Raw genomic sequence first — 24,206 nt, forward strand, 5'->3', positions numbered from 1 at the left:
ACAGAGGCTTTGGACTAGATTTATGCAAGAGATTCCATTTCCTCCTTTTTAATCCCTTCTCTCTCAAAATTTGATCTGATTCTGAAAGCAAGATAGTAATCCTGGGATGCTGTACTCATTAATTTGTCTTTCAAGTAGTATTTAAAGAGCATCTACTACGTGTGGATGAGTTTCTCCACAGAAACAGAATAGGGGAAATAGATACCAATATCAATATTGACATAAGTATCGATAAAGACACAGATGAATACATGATTCCAGAGGCCGAGAAGTCCCGTGGCCTGCTGTCTGCAAGCTGGTTGCCCAGGAAAGCCAGTGGTACCCGTCCCAGCCTGAGTCTGAAGGTCTGAGCACCGGGATTGCCTGGTGCTGCAAGTTCCACTGTGCAGACCAGCGTCTCACCTCGCACGTTTGGGCAGAGAGAGTGCATGCGTGGTCTCCTGCCTCTTTGCTCTGTTTGGGCTCTCAGAGGGTGAGCTGATGCCCACCCACTTTGGGGAGACCATCTGCTTTCCTCCAGCTCACCAGTTAAAGTGCTAATTTATTCTGGAAATCCTCTCACAGACACACCCAGAAATAATATTGAACCCAAGATCTGGGCACGTTGTGGCCCTTTCAAGTTGACACATAAAATGGAGCGTCTCAGCACGTCTCTGAGCTGGGTACGTTCATCCATAGGAGCTGGGCCCTAGCCTCCAAGTGCAAAGCTGCTAACACTTTCCCTTCTGGGGCGCCTACACCAGCCCTTTCTTATCCAGCCCTTGTTTGCACCTTCAGCTTCGCTGCTCCTCACCCGGCCGGCCCAGCCTGGGGTCACAGGTGAGCTGGACTCCCAGGCCCTGAGGGCTTAGCACAAGCTATGTCCTCTGGAGGGGATGGCCTCCCCGCATGTGCCTCTCATGCATGCTTACGGTTCTGTTTTGAGCTTAAGAGCTACCTCTTCTATTTATAAAGCCTCCCTTGATTTCTTCAGTCAAATCAGAATGCTCCTGCTCTAATATATTCATAGCACTTTGTGTACAGACTCATACGCTTGCTGAGAAGTATGTCCCACCTCAAAACTGTCAGCTCTTTGATTGTGCTTTTTCTGCATGTAGCCCCCCTTCCGTCACCTATAAAAGTTTTGCCACTGGTTGCCAGTGGGGGGAGGTTGGCCTTTGGGCAGGAGGTCACCCCCCTCCATTGTTGTTCAGTGGCTAAGTGTGTCCAACTCTTTACAGCCCATGGATTGTAGCACACTAGGCTCCCCATCTGCAAAGTTTCCTTTAAAAAAAAACAACTCTAAGCCCTTTGAGGATTCGGTTCAGTTCAGTTCAGTCAATCAGTCATGTCCAACTCTTTGTGTCCTCATGGACTGCAGCACGCCAGGCCTCCCTGTCCATCACCAACTCCCAGAGTTCACCCAAACCCATGTCCATTGAGTCAGTGATGCCATCCAACCATCTCATCCTCTGTCGTCCCCTTCTCCTCCTGGCCCCAATCCCTCCCAGCATCAGAGTCTTTTCCAATGAGTCAGCTCTTCTCATGAGGTGGCCAGAGTACTGGAGTTTCAGCTTCAATATCAGTCCTTCCGATGAACACCCAGGACTGATCTCCTTTAGAATGGACTGGTTGGATCTCCTTGTAGTCCAAGGGACTCTCAAGAGTCTTCTTCAACACCACAGTTCAAAAGTATCAACTCTTCGGTGCTCAGCTTTCTTTATACTCCAACTCTCACATCCATACATGACCACTGGAAAACCATAGCCTTGACTAGACAGACCTTTGTTGGCAAAGTAATGGCTCTGCTTTTTAATATGCTGTCTAGGTTGGTCATAGAGACCACATATTTTTATTTCTCTATCCCTTTTACTTTTCCTGGTGGGTTGGTAGATTCTCAACACATGTTTGATGATGGAATAAACGTATAATTGAAAGTAGAAGATGGTTAAAACCCTAAGAGGGGTTCTGACGAGTGGCGCTGTCGTCCACTGAACACTCGCTCTGTATCAGGCACTGTGCTACGCCTCTTTCGTTCATCTCGTCGTTATTTCCTGGGCTGCAGATGAGGAACCTGAATGTGGAGAGGCTAACTGACGGGCCTGGTGTGACAGGGCTGAGCGTGACGGCACGGCGTTGGGGCTCAGGTCTGCCTGCGTGCTCCCAACTGCCGCACGGCATTATCCTCACTGAGACTGAGCTGACCCAGGAAAGGGAGCCTGTGACTTAGAATGCTTTGGCTCTTTTTAAAAGCAGCAATCAAACCCGTGTGTGTTACTGTAAACGTCTGGCCTGTTACTTCCGAGGCTGCCCTACAGCCTCAGACGATGGTTTTAGGAAGAACAGAACCTTAGAGCTGAGCCAGCCCAGGGCAGGGAGTGCGTCTTCTTCAGGAGCTAGGTCCCTGAACAGTGCACAGCGCTTAACTGACGCCCGATCAAACTCAAATCTCATGTGAACGTGGAAATTAAGGTTCTCCACAGAGAACTCTGAGCAACTTTGTCAACAGGAGATAACTCTCTTCCAGATAATGACTGAATTTAATCTCACAGAAGCCCGATAACAGGTGAACTTCCTGCCGGCCAGGAGCTGCCTCGCTGTCGTGTGATCCCGAGGGTTGGGGTGAGCTCGGGGGTCCTGGCATGCGGGATTGGGGGGAGTGCGGGGCAGAGAGCAGGCCATCTGGGAAGGGGCGTCCAGGCCTCTGAGAGCAGATGCAGCTCGGTAAAAGGTACAGCAGTGTGATATTTGCAGTCTCACAGGCATTTCTGAATGTATTCATTTAAGTTTTTTCATATGCCTAATTGGCATTTTAAAAAATTAGTTCATTTTTAATTGGAGGATAATTGCTTTACCATGCTGCGTTGGTTTCTGCTGTACATCAGCATGAACGAGCCTTGGGTATGCACCATCCCTCCCTCTGGAGCCGCCTCCCACCTCCCACTCCACCCCCGGGTGGTCACAGAGAGCTGGGCTGAGCTCCCTGCATCGTGCAGCAAATCCCCGCTGGCTCTCTATTTTCCATATGGTGATGGATACGTTTCAATGCTACTCTCTCAATTCATCCCATTCTGATGTTTTAACCTCCTTTTTTTTTTTTTTTTTATGCTTATGTTCCTTTCTCAACTCCTGAGAATTGGTTTCTCCTCCTGGACAAGAAAAAAGATATAACATTTCTCTTCATACCCTAGTCAAGAAACACTGGAGACAAAACATTTATTGTCTACAATAGACTGAGTACAGAGAACTCAGCCAATGACTGAGTTCCTAGATCATTCTGAATTGACTTTAACTTTTTTTATTTTAATCTCACATGGACTCTGCTACAAGCTGACTTTGGACAAATTTTCCTTCTTGCGCCTCCTTCTGTACCACTGAGAGCTACCAGGATTTCCAAGGCCCACGAGGGCCCTGTTTGTGGCCCAGGGACTGTGTGGAAGCAGAAGGGAGAACGCTTGGTTGGCTGCAGCCGCGGGCCGTCCTTGCGGGTCCTCGAGAGCGGTGCTGATGGGGTTGCTGGCTGCTGTTATGTAGGCCTTTTTACCAGCTTGGTGCCGGGAGAGGGCACACGAGCCAAGACGGCATGGGCAGGCACTCTTGCCCCATGTTCTGTAAACAATGGTTCTGTTACAGCCGAGCTCACTCAGAGCTCTGTGCGTGTGTGTCCCAAGGTGACCACCTGGTCATGGGCTGCTGTGCCCGGTGCCCCTGTTTGAGGTCCCCCAGGAAGGCCCTGGCTGCACTGGGGCGACACCGTGGTTCTGTGCCTTGAGGTCATGCTGTGGCTCCGTTACAGTTATGTTATAAGAGGTCATGTTATGGCTGCCGTCCCAGCCGGATGAACACATGTGTCTGCAGTTCCTACGGCTCCTCGAGTCTCCTTCCAGCCTCTTCACTCGCACTTACCTGCCCTGGGTTCAGCAAGCAGTGTGGACGGCAAGACAGCTGGCGTCACGAACAGGGTCAGCGAGACAGAGGGTCTACAGGAGCCTTCCCTTAGACAGAGCTTCATTGCAAAGTCTGTTTCTAATTTTCCCAACTCCTCTCTCACCCGGGCCTGGCCCTCCAAGGGCGCCCAGGTTGAAGCAAGCAGGCCGAGCTCTGTTGGTCATTCCGGCACTGTGGTCCTCTGTGGTCGTCCCTGCAGCTGTAGGAGGCTTACGGTCCTGTCGCTATTCTTGAAGTTGACGGGAGCTGGGTCACGCCCTTGGCTGCCAAGGCAGGGCCCGGAGCTGCTCCCCACCCGGGTCTAAAGGAAGGGCGCTGTAGTCACGGATGGGAAGCGAGCTCCACTTGCACTGCAGACGCCCTCGCTGGGGCAGGGTACGCAGAAATAGACAGCAGCGATGCCCAGACGGTCAGGCTCACCAGACCTCTGTCGCCAACCCCGATCACCCTGCTCTGACCTTTGGAAATTACACGGTGCTGCATGCTCTTGATTCAGGGTATGGATTCCGAGGGAAGATGGCCGAGAAACCGTGGCTTGAGATTCCTTTGTCACCATTTTATTAGCGTCTTTCCTTCTAATCAGTCATGCGATCCAAGAGTGCATTCAAACAGTTTGGGCTGGAGGAGCCCATGACATCAAAGGACGCAATATTAACACAGACACGATGGCCGAGAACAGCAGAGAGGAGTCCAGGACTGCAGAACTGCATGCAGCCGTCTGGAAGGGCTGTGGGAGGAGACTTGAGGCTGTGGTACGCGGCCAAGATAGGCTCCAAGAAAAAGTCGCTAAAGCTGGGTCTTAGAAAACGTGCCAGATTTGAGCTGTGGAAGGGGAGGACATCCCAGGAGCCAAGAGCAAAGGGAAGGCTGCAGGGAGTTTTGATTCAATGCTAAAGAGACTGGTACAGATCCAAGCCTCGGAAAGGCAGGCGCTGAGTGTCTTTAATCATAGACTGACTTCCTGAGGGCACCCTTGTTCAAGGCAAACCAGCTGTGACTTTCTCATGTCCGGGGTCCCAGGCAACCCTTCGAGGTCACCACGCAGCTGTGGTGCCGGAATGCTGGGGTGCGTCCCTGCAGCCACAGGCTCACCGTGCTTCTCTCTTAACCACGTGGCATTCCTGCCCCGCTTGTAACCCCTTTGAAGCTGCCAAAACACAGGTGTGCTTTTGTTTTGATTACAAACTCAGAGAGAGCTGTTGGTGGGACCTTTTGAATCCTGAGACCTGGTGCTTCTGCAGCTGCTTGGATCCTTCCAAGAGCTGAGGGCTGAGCCGCAGGTGGAGGGGAGGCTTTGACTTCAGAGGTTCAGGCGGGGGTGCCTTCTCCACTCTTGCCTCCCCCCACCCTGGAAGCAGAGGCTTCTGGTCTCTTGCAGAGGATCGCCAACGGCCCTGCCGTGCCAAGCGCTGACAGGAGGTCGCGGCTGCTTTCAGCTGAGCATTAGCCCCAGTGGGCTTGGCAGGATTTTACAACAATCAAAACTAAGCAGGTTAAAAGGCTCTGTGGGGGCGGGATGGGGTGACTGCCTGAGCCTAGATCACAGCATGCGCAGTGCAGCTTGGGCCCGGAACCGCCCCGAGGCCAGACGCCCGGGGTCTGAGCCAGATAGAAATCGGGACTGGCTGCGAGAAAGCAGCCTGCGAGGTGGGCTGAGGAGAGTCTGAACTTGCACGCAGCACCCCGAGGATAAGGTGTCTTGTGTGGTGCTGAGTTCCTCCCGCCAGCTCTGGAGGGTCTGGGGGGAACCTCTCAAGGGAGGGTGGTGGGGAGATGGGCGTGGGGTGGTGCCTGGGTGCGACTGTGCTAGATACACTCGTCTCTGGGGGACTGAGATTTTTCTTTTTAACAAGTAATTTATTTAATGTTTTAGAGATTGAAAAGAGATCAACATAATAAAAGAGAGATACAATTGCTGGCAGGGATGGAGGCTTCAGTGATTGTTGTTTGGTTGGTTGGTGGCGTTAGCTGATTACCGCTGTTGTGGACAGGGGAGGGGCTCACCACACACGTATGTGTGTCCCTTCTCCTCCAAACGCCCCTCCCTTCTTTTGGCACCCATTTGGGTCCAGCGTTCAGACACCTAAGAATATGTATTAGAGGTCAGGAAAGACAGAACTTTGACCAGGCTGGGTATAGAGTTTTTAATGAAACTGGAATGACGTATAATGTATCTTTTTCCTTTTTTTCTTTTTTCAGATTTTTAAAAACCTCTTTTATTTTGAGATAATTTTCAACTCAGAAGAGTTGAGAAAACAGCACAGAGAATCCCCGCCCACCCAGCTTCTCCTTCTGTTCACGTGTTACCTAACCATGGAACAGTGATCAAAGCTGAGACACTGGCACTGGCGCAGGGCTGTCACTACAGACTTGAATCAGGTTTCCCCCACTTCCCCACTAACGTCATCTTCGTATTCTAGGACCCGCTCTGGGTCCCGCGTTGTATGCGGTCTTCGCCTCCCTTTGGCTTCTCACTCCTTGGCAAGTCTTTGTTTTCTCTTGTGTTTCCTGGTTTGACACCTGGGTGGAGTGCTGGTCCTGGATTTACTGGGAAGCCCCTGAGTTAGCCTTTAGCTCGTGTGGCCTCAGGGTTAGTAAGAGGTGGTGCCTTCTGTGGCAGGCAGGCTGTGGGGGCGACCTGTGCGTCTTGGTGATCATATTAGGGGCACGCATGTCAGAACATTTCTGTATATTGTTTATACAATCTTAGGGGCATTTTCCCTCCGCAATGATCAAGAAGTACTAGCTAGCTTTGCTGTGTTGAACGGCAACGCCCTGAGCCAGCCAGAGCACCTCCAGGAAAGGACCGCAGCCGTCACTGCGTGGGCACCGGGCGCTGCCCACCTCTCCTCGCGGGAGGACTGTGCCCTGGCCGCGCGGGACCTCCAGCCGCGGGCTGCAGACACCACCGCCACGGCAAGGCAGTCGCTGTGTCCCTGACCCCAGCGGGCTGCAGGCGCCCCAGGACTCCGCCGGGTCCCTGCTGAAGATGCCGCTCGAGGCGGTGGGGTTTGCTCTCCCTTCCGCCAGAGGCCCCCTCGGCATCCCCCGACGTCTCTGCCTCCAGCTCCACGTGCTCCTGGCAAAGACAGAGCATCGCAGAGTCTTCCTAGCGGGCTGGAGGGGCTGCTTCTACAAGCAACAGCGGCTCCCGGGTATGGGGCCTCGCTGGGGGCCTGGATTCGAGCCCCCTTCCTCGGAGCTCTCTGATTGCACCCAGACTGAACAGAGAGGAGCACCGAGGTTACAAAATGGGGCCGCTGCCTGGAGCTCAAGGGAAGGCTGGCCCGGGCCCGCACCGGTAAGGACCGGCAAGCCGCACCTGTCTCTCCGTCGCCCTCCCGACTCGCAGGCCTTGCCCCTGCGCGGCACTACCTACCCGATTTGTTTTTGTTCTTCCGCCGCACCAGCCTTGGCTGTTTCTCCCAGCACGTGGCAGAAGATGCCGCCCCTTCCACTCCCAACGTTACAAGGATGTTTCTCAAACGTCTGAGTTGGTCCTCTCCGCGTCCATTCCAAAGTCACAGAAAAATATCTGAGCAGTTGAGATGGTCAGAGCGGATTGTCAGACGGAGGATATGGTGATGCCCTGAGTTCCGATTGCAGAAGACGCCTCTCAGCCTGGGCCAAAAGCTTCTCCAAGGATGTATGGACATGAGGCGCCGGGGAAGGTGGTCACAGAGGGTCATAGGATGTAATGACGTAGCTGCCTGGACCCACACCCGTTAGGGCTCAGGGATGTGTGTGTGGTCTTGTGGTTGGACAGAGACATCCCTAAGCGTCTACCACGTCAGAGAGATAACCAGAAAGAGGAAAGTTGGAGACACCCTCCATCCAGAAATTTCCTTTCTTGAGGGTACCCGCCTGCTGTTCACTTCAGCAAAGTTCCTCATTAACATGGCCCTGCTGAATCCAGAGATTTGGTCCCAGATTATCTAATCATCCTCTGTCTTCCCTAGAGTGGATAAACTGATATATGCTGGGAAGCTTTGGTGAGTTTACATCTCTTTTAATATGCATTGGGCACAGATGGTTACCAGGTTGTCTGCTATCTGTAAGTCTTCTTTCATCAAAGGCTGATCAAACTTCACTGCAAGCAGCTTTAAAGGGACAAGCTTCTGGGCTTGGAAATGCACGGATAATACACACGTTGCTGTGGTGGCTCCGTTGTTAATGAAAGAAAAATGATCCACATCCTCTTCCGGGATAACGAAGTCTCTGAATATATTTATTTCAAGATTTAGGGGCTGGGAGGAACTAGCCACAAATCACAGAGCAACCATTAACGAGCCTCTGTCCCTACCTGTTAAGCTTATTAACTGCCTGTTCCCTACAGCGCTATTTCCCACCTGGGGCAACACAATGGCTGCTTCTGCCGTTTCAGCGGTTGAAAAACACAGAAGTTCATCAAAGGCACGGGAGGACCTGGAAATGCAATCAGGAGACGTGTGCCGGCTGAGATTGCTGGGGCAGTGGGAGGTGGCCGGGGGGAAGGATCTGGTGCTGTCTGAGCTGAGATTTAGCTAATTAAATCCGGCTGTCCTTTGCTCTGTCTTCTCACTCCATGCAAGCCAAGGGCGTGAAAGGTTCTGTCCCTGCCCTCAAGGAGCCCCTGTGCTCTTCGGGTGGGGAGGCTCCACGGAACTGAACCCATGGATTCTTCTGGGACGCGGGTCGGTGGCAGTGATGCTGCGGCTACACGAGTAAGTGCTAAAGTCACAAAAAGAGTGGAAAGGGCTCTTAGCTGGGGCAGAGGGGACTTCGGTTTTGCTCCCGTTCTACCCTGTGACAGGGGCCGAGCTGTTCATTTTCTTTGTCTCAGTTTTCTTCTGAAGAGTTTGACCTTGGTCATTGCTAAAATAAAATATTCATGAGATGCACTCTTATGTATCCATGAGACGGGTGTAGGGATGGACAATTGCTTCGAGGGAGGAGCCTTCATCTGAGCATTTAGCAAAGTGGAGAGGAGGCAGGAGACCTGGGCTTGGGGGCGGGTGTGCGTCTGCAGAGGGCCTGGCCCGCCCTGGGCCTCCAGCCGAGCGGGAGGAGTGGGCACTGGCCAGAGGCAGGGAGGAGGGTGGACTCAGCTCGGGGGCCGGCGGCGCAGAGAGCCCTGCTGGGCCTCGCGCTGTGCTCCTCAGCCCCCGTGTCTCAGGGGCCTTCTCAGAGGTGATTTTCCCACTTTAAGGTAAGGTTCTTTCTACCAAGAGCAGCGGCAGTCTTTTTAATGTAATTGGAAGGTAAAGATAAACACCGAAAACAAAAAAGCCTTGGCTCTATGATTAATTAACGGAATCATCTCAAATTTAGAAAATTGCTTCAATAAAAGCAGACACGAAATTGCATCAGCGTGCCTCAATATGTTAATTACGGCTATTTTTCCTCGTTTTTCTGCTGCCGCCACAGCCAGGCCCCATCTATCACCTGGTTTCCGGCGTCATGATCAATTGGCTGTACCGTGAACAGCATGTTGCACACGTGGCAAATGATAACATCATTTAACTCGACACAGGGTGAAGCAGTCCCTCGTTTTCATCCTTCCAGCTCCTCAGAAGAGAAGGACAGCCTTGAATTAATTCTTCGCTTATTGAATCAAGCAAGCATTTTTTTTTTTTCCTTTCGGATCCTACCAGGGATCTTCCCCTGGTGGCTCAGAGGGTAAAGCGTCCGCCTACAATGCCGAGTTCAATCCCTGGGTTGCGAAGGTCCCTTGGAGAAGGAAATGGCACCCTACTCTAGTACTCTTGCCTGGGAAATCCCATGGACGGAGGAGCCTGGTAGGCTACAGTCCACGGGGTTGCAAAGAGTCAGACATGACTGAGCGACTTCAGTTTCACCAGGGTGGAGAAGCAGGCCCAGCAGCTCCACCACAGAGCCTGATCTGTGAGGATGGGACTCCACAAAGGACCATCTGTACCCTGGAACACAGCACAGCGCCGGGCACTTGGTGGGCACTCAACTTTCTATATGAAACCAAGTCACTGCTCCTACTTTTAGTGTCTCTGAAAGGTGATAAATTTCACACATGTGTGCTCAATTGTGTCCAACTTGTCTGCGACCCCATGGACTGTAGCCCGCCAGGCTCCTCTGTCCGAGGGATGTCCCAGGCATGGACACTGCAGTGGGGGCCATTTCCTCCTCCAGGGGACCTTCCTGACTCAGGGATCAAACCCCTGTCTCCTGAGTCTCCTGCACTGCAGGCAGGTTCTGTATTACTGTGCCACCTGGGAAGTCCCAGTATATTTTATAGAGAACTAGCATGTATCAACATGTTGGGGCTTTTTCTAGTGGGGCAGCTCTTTGCATCAGGTGGCCAAAGTATTGGAGTTTCAGTTTCAGCATCAGTCCTTCCAGTGAATATTCAGGGTTGATTTCCTTTAGAACTGACTGGTGTTTGATCTCCTTGCTGTCCAAGGGACTCTCAAGAGTCTTCTCCAACACCCCAGTTCAAAAGCATCAATTCTTCAGCACTCAGCCTTCTTTATGGTCCAACTCTCACATCCCTGCATGACTACTGGAAAAACCAGAGCTTTGACTATAGCCTGTGTGCTTACCAAGACTCAACTGCATTTATTTCAAATCCCACCCATCTAGTTATGCTTCAGATTATAATTATAGAATTTAAATACATATTACAAAACTGATGATACATGTGAGGAAAGAGGGTTTTTATTTTCCTATGAAAAATAAATTGAATGTTCTGGAGAAGCTCAATAAAGTCAAGTGCTTAAACAGTCTTTGTAAAATCAGTGGGTTAAGATACCTGTAAATGATTAAAAGAAGTAAACATCTAGAACAAATGCACTTTCAACTTTAAACAAACTAAATCTGGAAATAATTGGTGATGTATGAGTTGTATGAATGTTCTTGATTCAAGGAAAACAACATGTAACTCCAATTGGCAAACACCCACTCACAGAAAGTGCACGCAGTTTCAAGGGAAAAAGAAGTATTTAAGCCATGTATGTGTCATTTTTGAAAATGGTTTGGTGCTTTCATTAACTTTTTGCACTTAACCAGTTACCTATTCTTCCTGATTGGTAGGTAGCATAAGAAAGTGAAAGTGAGAGTCGCTCAGTCGTGTCCGATCTTTGTGACCCCATGGACTGTGTCCATGCGATTCTCCAGGCCAGAACACTGGAGTGAGTAGCTGTTCCCTCCTCCAGTGAATCCTCCCAACCCAGGAATCGAACTGAGGTCTCCTGCATCGCAGGCAGATTCTTTACCAACTGAGCTATCAGGCAAGCCCCAGGTAGCATAGCAGGAGTTGTTTTTTTTTTTAATAGTAAATTCGTCAAATCGGCACTCTGTCTTTGCCGTGGACGCGTGATTGGTGGTCACATCTTGGGGCCTGCGGTAACACAGGAACCCAGCCCAGCACTGCAGGCGGAGAATGTCGAGGCCAGCCTGCACCCCACAGAAGGGGGTGAATCCTCTGCAGCAAATCCATCCTGCCATCAGCTTGTCGTCTCATACACATCTCTTGCTTTTTCTTTTTTGCTCATGTTTTACAAAATATTTTATTTTGGAAAAACTCCGAAATTTGTAGAAAGATGCAAGTATAATGTAATGGAATTTCCTTATACCATTTACCTAGATTCACCAGTGTTAACTTTTTGCAGTCTTTTCTTTGTTTTTTTCCTTCTATCTGCTCCACCACTCCCATGAGGGCTTCCCTCATAGCTCAGCTTAGTAAAGAGTCCGCCTGCAATGCAGGAGACCCTGGTTTGATTCCTGGGTTGGGAGGATCTGCTGGAGAAGGGATAGGCTACCCACTCCAGTATTCCTGGGCTTCCCTGGTGGCTCAGCTGGTAAAGAATCTGCCTGCAGTGTGGGAGACCTGGGTTCGACCTGGGTTGGAAAGATCCCCTGGAGAAAGGAAAGGATACCCACTCCAGTATTCTGGCCGGGAGAATCCACGGACTATACAGTCCATGGGGTCGCAAAGAGGTGGACACGACTAAGTGATTTTCACTTTCACCCCCATTACACACTTCTTTTCCTCCTCCTCCTTCTTATTAAGCTTGTTAAATGATTTGAAATCCCTTGACTTTTACCCCTAAATAATTCTGTGTGTATCCCCTAAAAACAAGAAAAGTTTTTACATATCCGTGATGGAATGGTCCAGTTCCGGAAGCTTAACGCCGACGCAGCAGTGTTCTCTACTCCGAAGTCCGTGTCTAGATCTCAGCTCAGTAATACCTCGCGTGCACATTTTCCGGTTCGCTCGGGGTCAGGTCTTGGCTCGCCTGCTGTGCTCTTTACTCTCCTTACTCTGGAATGGGTCCTCATCCTCAGCTGTCCTCACGGCACTGGCAGTCTGAAAGCGCGCCCGGCCGGCTTGTTCCGTGAACGCCGCTGGCGTGTGTGCATCTGACTCTTTCCTCACACTTATTTCAGGGTATGTGTGCTTGGGAGGAACACCACCGAGCGACGCTGTGTCCACCTTAACGCATCGTGTCAGGAGGCGTCGTGTACAAAGGTGACGTTGTTGTCTCTTTGTTGACGACGTGAGCTTGGATTGTGTGGTTATCAAGTCACCACTTTCTTCTTTGTGATTCGTATTTGGAAACTGTGGCCACACGCTGGCTTCCATCAACCCTCTGCCCAGTGGTTTCCCATCCTTCCGTGGGTCTGAGCCAGCTGTTACTATGAGGTTGCCAGATGCTGTCCCTGGCACTCTCCGCCTCCCTGACTCTAAATGGAGGGGCCCAGTGACTTCCCAGAAGTTAGGGCAGGGACGGGGAAGAACCCCGTGTGCTCCCTTCCAGCCTGCTTAGCCTGCGAAGGGAACACAGACCCCTTGCTCCGCTCGGTTTGCCCACAGGTTGCCGTCCAGAGGCTCGGGGACCTTGGATGCATGGCTGGCTTTCCCCCATCCCGCCCTAAGGCGCTCCCTGCAGCTTCTCAGTGTTTCTAACCCCTTTGCTTCCCATCCTCCTGTTTCTGCCATTTCCTGTGTCCAGCCTCAAAACACAGAGGTCCGTCATTTCTTGCTCAATCCACTCTCGTTTTGCTGAGTGGAATATGCGTGTTTGGGGGGTGGGGGGGGACGGGGGAGCTGTGAAAGCATTGAGTCGTGAGGGTGAAGATGGGCGGGGAGCAAAGCCCCTCAGAGGTCTGCGCTGAGTGAAATATCTAAAAGCAACCCCAGTCAGATGCTTTGCACGATATAGGTTCATGTCTCGGTAGCTTGGTGTCTCTCTTTATCACCTACGGTGTTAGATGAGTGTGTCTCCCCTCCCCAGGCTTGAGATAGTTCTTTGGCTTTATTTAACGCCTACATGTACCAGTGCCTTCCTTGGTTTATCTCATCTACATCTTGCAGTAACCCAGTGTCACAGGTACTATTGTTAGAGTCTCAGTTCCCACAGGAGGAAGCTGACGCCTAGGAGAGGTTGGCCTCTGACCCCATGGCTGGTCACCAAGGCGGTCCATTTCCAGGGGACATTGCTTTGGCCACCGTATTTGTGAGATGTCAGGAAAATAGGTGGCAGAAAGCTCACGCTCATGCGCACACGCACAGAATTACCTTCCGGCTCTCCAGCTAGAGTTGACTGATTAAATTCTGAACAAAAGCATGCTTCCCAGTGCAGTCATTGGGGATGCGGCTTCCCCCTGACGGTGGTACCTCGTTTCAGGTCATGGTTGATTCTCATGAGAAATGATGGTGGAGGAGCAGACAGATGGAGGCTGGGCAGCCGGGAAGGAGTCGACAGTGGCTCCTGAGTGAGTGCCGAGAGTGCCCGGCGTGTCTCGCCCCGAGAGGCAAGGTGCCCGACACCGACGCCGGAGAAAATCCTTCAAGGTGCTCCAGCAATCTCACTTGACAAAAAATTTACTTTTGTGAATCTGCCCTTTCTCCAAGGTCACGGTGAGGTGGTGGCCTGGGCCCCCCAGGTGGCACTGGCGGTACAGACCCCGCCTGCCAGTGCAGGAGACACGCAAGGCACAGGCTCGGTCCCTGGGCCGGGAAGGTCCCCTGGGGAGGGCATGGCGACCCCCTCCAGTGTCACTGCCTGGAGGGGCCCCTGGACAGAGGAGCCTGGCGGGCTGCAGGCCAGGGGGTCACACAGGGTCGGGCACGAGTGAAGTGACTTAGCACGCACGAAAGGTAGTCCTGGGAAAGTCACTTCACCTCAGCTGCAAAATGAGGAAGCAGAATGCAGTGATCTCTCAAAGATCCCCTCTGGTTTCGTGAACCTAAGCATGAGTTGTTATTGTAATCATCCAAGTTCTAGAATATCAATAACAGTGCTCTTTCTGTGACATGTAAACATGACCTACACTGAAGTTAATCCTGATGTTCAGACCACAGTAAGATTCTTTAAGGCAGGGTTCTCCTAATTGGTTCCTGGAGCAGACCCTTTCGGTGCATAAATTCTCCCAAGACAGGGAAGAGCTCAGATCATTACCATATTCAGAAGACAAACGCCTCACCTCATGAAAATGTTAATGGGCAGCATTAATTGGAAGCAGAGGTTGGGCTGGGAGGTCCCTGCAGATCCTGGGAGCCCGCAGGACTCAGTGGATAGAGCTCATCTTCCTAGGGCTGGGCGCCTCGCCCGCGGGTGCGCGACACCCCGGCCTGTGCCCCGCCGGCCCGTGTTCTCAGCCCACTCCCCCCTCCCTCTGAACTGCGCTCTGCATCCCTTCTACACGTTTCTAGTGTGAGCATCCCAGGGATGGAGGGGCCTGGTACAAAGTGTCGGACGCGACTAAGCAACACACACACACACACACACAGTATGAGCGTTAAGGTTCAGTGAAGCAAACGAAAGAGAACAAGACTGGCAGAAACATGGACTTCCGAGGAAGCGACGACACCTCGACCTGAAAATCCTTCACGAACAAGGCTGCCGCCCATGCCGTGACTGCGTGTCACACATGAGGGGGATCCTGCCCCGTGTCGCTGTCTTGGTGAGGTCAACTCAGCGTAAAAAGGCAGTGAGGATCCTAGCTCAATGTCAGCTCCACCCTTGCTTTGATTTCTTTCATTCTCACTTGAAAATTATGCTGGTCTCCTGTATTTTACTTATTTTTGTTGGCTGCCTCACATTCTTTATAGAACAAGAGGGATTCAAACAAGTATGAATTTATCTAACGGGGAGAAGCCGTCCACGTGCTTCTCTTATCAGTAATGAGAGTCAGCACTGGCTTGGTGTATAGTATTTGCCAGACACTATGTAACCATTTCACATATACTGACTCAACTCTCAAACTCCAGGCAGGGTTTGATTACCGTGATTACCCCTTCCCCACCTTTTGACAGGGAGGAATTGGAAACCTAGAGAAATTAAGTAACACTAGCAAAGTTATACCAGTGTTCTTGCCTGGAGAATCCCAGGGACGGAGGAGCCTGATAGGCTACAGTCCATGGGGTCGCAGAGTTGGACACAATTGAGCGACTTTACTTCACTTTCAATCATTTCCTCAACTGCAGGAGATCCTTCTAGAGACTCGCGCTTTGCGTGGATGACTGAGTTTGATTTCGCAAAAGGCTTTTCTGCGGTGTCTGTTGGTCTCTCCTGGTGCTCTCCAGTTCTGATGAGAAGTACGCGGCCTCTCTCAGCCTGTCTCGGGCATTTTGGACATCTCTCGTCGTCCTCTATCTCCTGTGGCCATTCCTGGTCACGGCTCCAGCCTTTCCTACCTGATGGGCAGCAGCTTATCTGCATCCACGGCAGTGCCGGCTGAGGTTGTCTCAGCCTCAGACTCGTTTGGCCCTCTGGCTCGAGAGCAAAGCCCACTGGCTCAGAGCCCTGGGTCGGAGCAGTTGCTGCTTCCTGCGTCTCTGAGGACGGCTGCTGAAGAGCTTCCGTGAGATGTCGGTTTACTGAAGAGCCTCTGCACAGGCTAAAAATCTGTGAGTTAAGTTCTGTTCAGGGATTTTACTGAGGACTGCGGCCTGGATGTCCGCCTCTCACGTAGCTCTGAGGAACTGCCCTAAAGAGAGGAGCGGGATATATAGTTTTCTTGCCAGAAAAAAAAACAAAAATAGAAGCATGGAAGTAAAAAGACTGCTGCTGATCACAGAGAGCAGAGACCTCAAGTCGCTGACTTCAGAGCTCTCTGTCTTCCTGCTTCCCGAGTGCCCCTTGGGTGGGGCATCCGTGCTGTGATACCGCCCCCAGCGGTGAAGCTTCGTGTTCGAGGCGTAAGGTCAATGAGCCCGGGGTCTTGCGTCTTCTCATTTGCTGAAAAGCATGAAGTGAGAATGTCCAGGTGGGAGGAAGAGGGGCAAATGTCCCTTCGAAGTTTAGTTGTTGACCTCAAACCCGCCGCGGCTGGGCCAGCTGAGCCAGCAGTGGTTCTCGGCTGTTTGTTAACTGGAACCCTGAGTGCATTTTAGTTACATGTTGGAGACGAAAAGGAAGCACATCAGTGTTGCGTTGGTTTCATGCTGCTTGTACAGAGAGAAGAAGTCTGTTAGCACTTAAATCATAACCAAGAGGTACCTTAAGAGGTAGGGGCCTCCATGTTTGGTGGAAGCCTACTTCTTTGTTTGGAAATCGTGAAGAGTCAACTTTCAATTTTTCTGAGCTTCCATTTCCTCATCCTAGAGAATAGAAATAATAGAATCTCACAGAATTTTTATGAGAATTAACTGGGTCAGCATGTATGAGTGAGAACACCCAGAAGAGTGTGGGAACCTCAACAGGGAGCCCTGAAGTTTGTTTCAGGACAGAGTCTTTCCGCCTGAGCTGGGGGTGAGGCTGGATTGTACCTAGCTGCCGTTGAAGCAAATTCTTGACAACGAAATAGGGCAGAGAATTAAGTGAAAAAGAGAGCTAGGGGGCAAAGGAGGAAGTGAATGCAAGTAATTCTGCTAGGAGACACAGGAATGCTGAATTCAGAAGGAGCACGGAAATCATTTCCACCTAGGGGGACATCATAATGGCCCCAGGGTCCTCCAGGGCACGTTTGAGGTCTCCCGGTGCATTTCATGTATTGAGGCTTTTGATGCTTTCCTGCGCTCCAGCCCTTCTCTAATGATCTTTTGCAGCAAACTCAGCTTCCTCTGCAAACATGGCATTTTCTGTGGAAAGGCTTGTGAGTTCTCTGGAACTTCAGTCTCCAGTAACAGAAGAAAATTAATGAAAATAAAAAGTGGCAGATTGCCGTGCTGGCAAGACCAGCAGAAAAGTTGGTCCAGACGCAACCGTTCTGAGGCAGTTGGTTTCAGCTGGTTAAACGTGAATTACAATTGAGTGGCCGGTATCCTGCAGACGCAAGGTGTGTAGAGGTCTGGACTCAGCCAGATTCTATTTTTCCCTTTCTCTGCGACCCACTTGCTACTTCGCCCGGAGTGTAAATAACTACAGGAGAAGTCACGTCTTTGACGTGCTTTCGCTTAACCATCCTCCTCATTTTTACTGTGGAAAATATGATCCGTGTCTCTACCATGCAAGTGCACCCCCTGTTCTGGCATGTTCATTCGGTCGTATTTCTCCAGCTTTCTACCCGCCCCACCCTTTTTGGCTCGTAACTGTATCATGTTAAGATTCCATTGGATGAATTTTTCTGAAACCTAACATGATTACTCTCCAAATATTAGAATTCACTTGCTTCAAATTTATGAAATATTAATCTTTGTATGCATCTGGGACTAGTTCTTCTGTATGAAAATTAAGGAAGAGCGGAATTATAGAGTCAAAGGCATGGAGTTTTTAAAGTTATGCAGATTGAAGAGCTAAGAAGCTATTTTAAAATGCTGCAGTTCACAACTGTTGTTTCTTTCCATGATGATTTTAATAATTAGTAAACACTCAGTAAATATTAACAGCACAGTGATCCGTGCCTTACTCTGTAAGATATGCTGGTCTAGCCAGTATATAAATTAATCTGTATTTTTCAGTATAGAACTCCTGCTTTCTTCCATACTCCATACTGTTGGTATAGGCTGACTCTGTTACACTTCAGATTTCTCATGGTCTGATGTTTTCCTGAGAGTCTCGATAGTCCCTTTCCTTGTCCATCATTGTACTCAAATTATTTTGAAGTCTAGGTGGGCAGCAGGCAGGGAGGAAATTTCTTCCTTTAGAAACTCCGTGAGTGGTCTCGGGTGGGCTACATTCTGGTATCCGCAGCGTGTTTCTACACCAGTCGTGGAGAAGATGGTTTCCTTTTAAGAAGAATGATTTTTATATCCCATCAGCTTCTTAGGAAGAGCGTTGTAAGACTGGGCAGAAATCTCGGGGTGGGTTTCCGTGAGTGGGTCTTGAGGAGCCTGGTGCTCTGTGCCTCGGTGGGAAGAGCTCTGGCCTGCCGTGAAGGCTCCCAGGCTCTGTGGTTCTCTCTGAACTCGTCATGGGGGGAGAGAAACCTTGCTCCTGCCAGGAACCGCCTTCCGAATAGTCTTTCTCCTCCTCTGCCGAGTGGAAAAGCACCCAGGCAGGAGAGTAGGCTACCCCAGAAGCGAGCTCTGTGCGCAGACAGGAGGCACCTCTGAGAACAAGCTGCCCTAAAGCCCAGGTTCCACGCGAGGACCCAGCGGTGCCTGGCCGAATTTTCTCATTTCCTTTGGGAAATGTGCCATTCAAGTTCTTACTCTGTCAGACAGTGAGAGAACAAAGCCAGTTTTGAGCTCGGACAATTTTTGGCCAAGACGGACACGTTTAGAGTTGATTTTGGCGATTTCTGCCGTGTCAATAGCATTTTCACCAACACTGTGAACTTCTCTGGTTTAAACACCCTCAGTTTCTTGATTATTCCAGTAGAGTAACTCCTAGAGTTTTCCCTCTGGTTAGCCTTCCTGCACGTCCTCAGGCCTGTTGGTCTCATCTGGAATGTAGGTAGCGAGCCAACATTTTTATTGACATGCGGTGTCTGCATTAGCGTGATAGTCTGGGTGTCATCTGGCATGGCCAGCCCACGTTCTAACAGTACAGTGAACTCACGAGGCCAGGATGATATTACTGAGAGAGTCCAGGGTCAAATTCCCCCTGACCCCTGACAAGTCCTGCACGCGTGCTCAGTTACTCAGTCGTGTCCAACTCTTTGTGACCCCATAGACTGTCGCCCACCAGGCTCCTCTGTCCATAGAATTTCCAGACAGCAATTCTGGAGTGGGTTGCCATTTCCTGCACCAGGGGATCCTCCTGACCCAGGGATTGAACTCACATCTCATGCGTTGGCAGGTGGATTTTTTACCACCAAGCCACCTTGGGAGCCTGGCACACCATATTATTTGCTTATAATAAATCTGTTGTCTGCTGCGACCTTGGGAGTTACTGCCAAGACAATCTCAGCTCTTTACTCTCAACTTGTAGCATTGCCTTGTCTTTTTTTTATATTTATTTGAGTATAGAACCATACATCTCTACTACTTCAAATGAATCTAGTTTAAGTCTAAGGAGGGCTTTATTTAGTATACGATGTCCCCGGAAGGTGCTTACAAGATGCTTGTTAACAAAGTGCTTAGTATACGCTTTTTAAATAATGAGGTGATCACGGAGTCTTTCTGCTGTTGTTGGAAGTGGCTTTAATTCTTCTCACCCTTTTATTTTCCTTTTCACTCTGTTGTAAGTTTCCTGAAGTTGTCAGTGTAGAAATCTATTTCGTCTCCTTACTTGCCTTAATGAAATCCCAGAATTTCTCTCTAATGGCCTTAGTGCTACATTTTAAAGGAAAGGATAAAGAAGAGAGTGAAGTGTGCATTGCCCAGTTGAATAATACATGTTTTCTGTTCTCCCCATAGTTTATTATTTAGACACTGGGCTCTCCTATCTTTCCTATAGCAGACAGGAACAGCGTAGGGTAAATAGGAACGATTAGTATGCAAGGGGCCGATTCTGGGATGTTCACCATAGCTTGTCCTTTCAACGTGTCTTCCTTTGACACCTTCACCCTGGGTATCCTGGCAACAGAGCACTTCACAAAAACAAAAGTCCCATAGACCCTGTTTGCCAAATTTCATCAGAATAATAAAAGGACCGTTTTACTGAAGCATTTACGGAAGACAGTAATTTAGAAAAATAGCAAGATGACGACTGAAAAATCCTTGATCCAAATGTGACTGACAGGGAAGGAAACCCCAGACCAAGGATGATGTCTTTGGGTCGTGTAATTTCTCAACCATTTGTAGGAAGACGGGAAAGTGAAAAAGAGATGATTTGTGGGCTAAAATGGGAAGCAAACCAACATGAATGCACTGTAGCAAGAAATCCCTAAACAGGCCCGCGTATGCAACGTGGGGTGCGTGTCTCCATGGAAACCGCGATGCGGCTGCGCTCCTGTGAAGGGACCTCTGCAGGCTCAGATCGCTCTGGTGGAGAAGCGAGAGCAGGGTGCTTAGGGCGGCCTGCTGCCTCTTCCTAGGCCTCTGGGACCCAGGCACTTTGTGCTAATGTGCATGGGCCCTTTCAGGGAGTGGGAGTTCTGATCCGCCTAATGCATTGGGCTGTAGGGGTTCAGCTAAAGCTCTGCCCTCAGCCTCCTGCCCCTTGCTCTAGGCACTGGGGGAGGAGGGCGCAGAGGTCATGTGGTCACATAACCTGTCTCCCTGGTTTTTCAGACTAGTCCTCGGGATGCCGTGTCACCTCTGTGACTGCAGGGCTTACTGCCCTTGGCGCCTGGACTGTCTGCCCTTCCTGAGGGCGAACCTTAGATGATGCTACCTTACTGCAAGGCTGAGACTTTGTTGAACAGAAGTTAAGGCTCACAGGGAGGGGAGGACTTGAGGGGTGAGAAGGTTAAGCTCCTGAAGGAACCGGAATTCAAGCAGGCTTTGCACTAGCAAGGATGAATGCCGATGTGGGCTGTGCCTAGCCGCTCAGCCGTGTCCCACTCTTTGCAGCCCCAGAGCCTGCAGCCTCCAGGCTCCTGTGTCCGGGGATGTGTGCCTGTCCAAGAAGCACCTCTTGTGCCCGCCCTCTCTCCACCCTCCTCCCCCGGTTCTCAGAGGTGCTGCTGACGGCTCTCTGCGTGCTGTAGGATCTCTTCCCAGCCCCCAGTCCCATCTGGACCACAGCTGATTGCACCAGGGGGCCCCTGACCCCACGTGCTCTCACCTGGGAACTTGGAAAGGGAATTCAGTAATGCTGGTCAGTTCAGCTGGCTGTTTGAACTTGGGGCCTTTAGATTTGGAGGCCTGACTTCTGTGGGCATGCGAAAGCAGAGGCAAACCAGACACAGCCGCACAGCAATGCTAGCGGAGAGGCCCTAGAGAGGGAGAGAGAAGCGTCCTGAGTCTTGCTGGCTTCCTAGTTCCAGTTCCTTCTGGAACTTCTATGCACGACCCGAGCACAAGACCCGTTTGGCCTAGAGTAGACTTTAGTAGTGTGTCAGTCACTCAGTCGTGTACGGCTCTTTGTGACCCCTGGGACCGTAGCTCGCCAGGCTCCTCTGTCCACGGGATTCTCCAGGCAAGAACACTGGGGTAGGTAGCCATTTCCTTCTCCAGGGGATCTTCCCGACCCAGGGATAGAACCCGGGTCTCCTGCATTGCAAGCAGATACTTTGCCGTCTGAGCTACAGGAAAGTCCTGGAGTAGATTGTACTTAATTATACATTTTTGAAAAGCCTTGACCAAAACAACCTGATTAACGAAAGGTTTGAAACTGGAGTCCAGGCCTCCTGTCCACAGGTAAGCGTCTTGCCTGTGTTACTAGACCTGTGAGCCGTGCTGCCGGCTGCAGAGGCAGGCTCGCTCTCCTTTGGCGGGTCCCCTTTGTCCTGGTGGGAGCAGGGCCTGAGGGGCCTGCCCTGCAGCCCTTTGGCCCAGACTGGCTGGTGTGCTGGCGCCCAGGCTCATCCTCGGCAGGCTGGAGCAGAAGGCGGTGCTGGGCCCTCTGCACGAGCCGTCCGAGCCGCATGTCTGAGACACCTTGGCCTTCCTGACCCCCGCAGGCCCTCTGAGCGTCTGAGGGTCAGCCCCGGGGGTGCCCCCTCCTGAGAGGCCTCCGGGGGCGCGGATGGTGCCTGAGGCCCCTCCGGAAGGGTCTCTGCAGAGTCACTGGAGGGGAGGAGCCCCAGACAGGCCCTCCCTCGCTGCTCTCAGAGGCCAGCCCCTGTTTGGCTACCGTGCACCCCTAGGCCAGGGCTGAGCTGCCACTCTGAGCGGGGCTAATTGTGGGGGCAGGAGGGACACAGGAGGGAGGCCGAGCTTCTGATCGTGTCTGCAGTTTTGTGTTGCCCCTGCTGCGGGAGGACCCCTCTCTCCAGGACGGGCAGACGGCAGGCTCTTGGCACGAATGAACGCCGCGTAGCAGTCCAGGTGTGATCTCTGCACATCAGAGCTTCCTGTATAATTGACGGCTTCAGAGTGGGCAGTCATACATTTCTGGGCAGAGGGGGAAAAAAAAGCTAACGTGTTCTTGTGAAGCCATGAGCACAATTAGTGGGATAAATGGTGCTTGAGAAGCTCCTGACCATGCCCATACTGATCTGAAACGGTCTAAATGCTACTGATTGTACTTTAAATGTTTTCTCTGGGACCTAAGTTGGCGGCTAAGGTTCAGGGCTGGCAGCCGTCTCTCCTAGGGCAGGACGCCTGGCGAAGACGCAGAGCTCCAGTTCTTCGGTGGCCGCTGTCACAGCGACGCTTTCCCTCCTTCTGAAGGATGGCACCAGATCTGTTGGCAGAGGCCAGTGTGCTGCCAGGGAGAGCCAGGGCACGTCGACATCAGGAGGCTGGGGTCCTTGGCATTATTGTCATCTTTCCTTCTCTGTGCTTCACCTTCCTGGCCTCCCTTTCAAAACACATTCAGGCAGACACAGACACGCACTCGTGTTCATTGATCGTACACACGTACCACTGCGGCAGTCCCTGTGAGGAAACACATCTGCAGCTGGTGTTAGGATGAGAAGGAGCTTTCAGGTCTGAGCGTCATCTATTTCTGCACTACACGTTGCCCCCAAGCATAGCAGCTGAAAAGAGCATTGATTATCGAACCATCTGCGGGTCAGGGAACCAGCCTGGCCCAGGGCCTCTGACTCAGCACGTCTCACGGAGCTGCAACCACGGTGTCCGCCGAGGCTGCCAGCATCTCAAGTCAGGGCCAGCTTGAGGCCTCCACGCTTTCCTCAGCCGATTACCGAGAGGGAAAACTTTGAGCGGGACTTTGGATCCTGTGCCTGCTCCCAAACCAGACGAAGGGCGGGGAGTCCTCATCCTCAGCTTGTGCCATCTGCAATCCTCATATCCCCAACCCGGGGACATGTGCCCCTCGGCTCACTCGTGACCTGGTGGCCAGTCTCCTCGCGGGCTGCTCCAGAGACAGCCTTCTGCAGGGCCCCACACAGACGCTCCCAATAAGGCCGGCGGTGGCCCTCGGAGTAAGTGAGCAGGAGCCCAGGAGGTCAAGAGGAGGACATCCAAGGTGGGGCCACCTAAGCTCAGAAGGGACCTCCCGTCGCCTCCACCTCATCCTCTCCTCCAGAAGGGGGTTGCTCCCTCCAGCCCACAGTCACGGGGAGGGGGTCACATGGGGCACAAGTACTAGGGAGCAGGAGTCACCGAAGGGCCTTCTAAAACTGTCTCCTGAGAAGCGGGCCTGTCCAACCCCGGCTCTGCTCTGCTTGACGACCTCTTGCTCAGGAGGCTTCGTCTCTTCTGTGGCAGCCCTTCCTGCTCCACTTCTAGAATTCCTTAGAGTGAGCCTTAGGACTCGAGCTCTTACAGGAGCGTGTTTCGCCTGCAGCTTCCCAGCTTCCCTCTGTGTTCTGGCACTTGCCCATTGGAGGCTCCCTCTTCCTCTACCTTCAGTCTAGCTTTGAAGGGGGCACAGGATCCAGAACTCTGGCCAGAATATTCTCTCGTAATTGGTTAAGGAAAGGGGATAGCGTTAAGCTGACCCTGAGATCTCTCTTTACCATTCCTGTGAACCTTCTCCCCTCTCTACCCTTAAAACTTCAATGTGATTTCAAGGGCTGTTCATAATCATTCTTCTGAGGACCCTTCTCTGGCTGCCCCAGACACTACCTCAACCACAGGGAACTGGAAGTGCCCAGGAGTTTATATTCCTCCTATTTTTATTTTTGACCTGTTAAAAAAACTTTTTTTTGATGGTTAGCATTTTTTAATAATCAAGTATTTTAAAATTGAGGTATGTACGTTGATTTTAGACATAACACCAGTGCACACTTAATAGTCTACAGTATGGTATAAACATAACTTTATATGCATTGGGATGCCAAAAAATTATATGCTTCCTTTAATGTGACATTTGCTTTATTACAGTGGTTTGGAACCAAAGCTGCACTATCTCCGAGGTATGCCCCTGTTGGCGTACTTACATTAGAGAGGTGGGTGAGATTTAACAGATAAAAAAAGACAA

General features: G+C 51.2%; 1 long non-coding RNA gene across 1 annotated transcript; it reads left to right on the plus strand.

Moving 5' to 3' along the window:
* Positions 1-1,809: 1,809 nt before the first annotated feature.
* On the plus strand, positions 1,810-9,272 carry LOC147370098 (uncharacterized). The gene is made up of 2 exons (XR_015168408.1): positions 1,810-5,574; positions 6,127-9,272. It is a non-coding gene; the product is annotated as an uncharacterized LOC147370098 (long non-coding RNA).
* The last annotated feature ends 14,934 nt before the right edge of the window (positions 9,273-24,206 follow it).

This window comes from Bos grunniens, chromosome 7 (genome assembly GCF_055505025.1).
Source record: "Bos grunniens cultivar Pamir isolate PY7600 chromosome 7, Bosgru_T2T1.0, whole genome shotgun sequence".
In the NCBI taxonomy this organism is placed as follows: domain Eukaryota; kingdom Metazoa; phylum Chordata; class Mammalia; order Artiodactyla; family Bovidae; genus Bos; species Bos grunniens.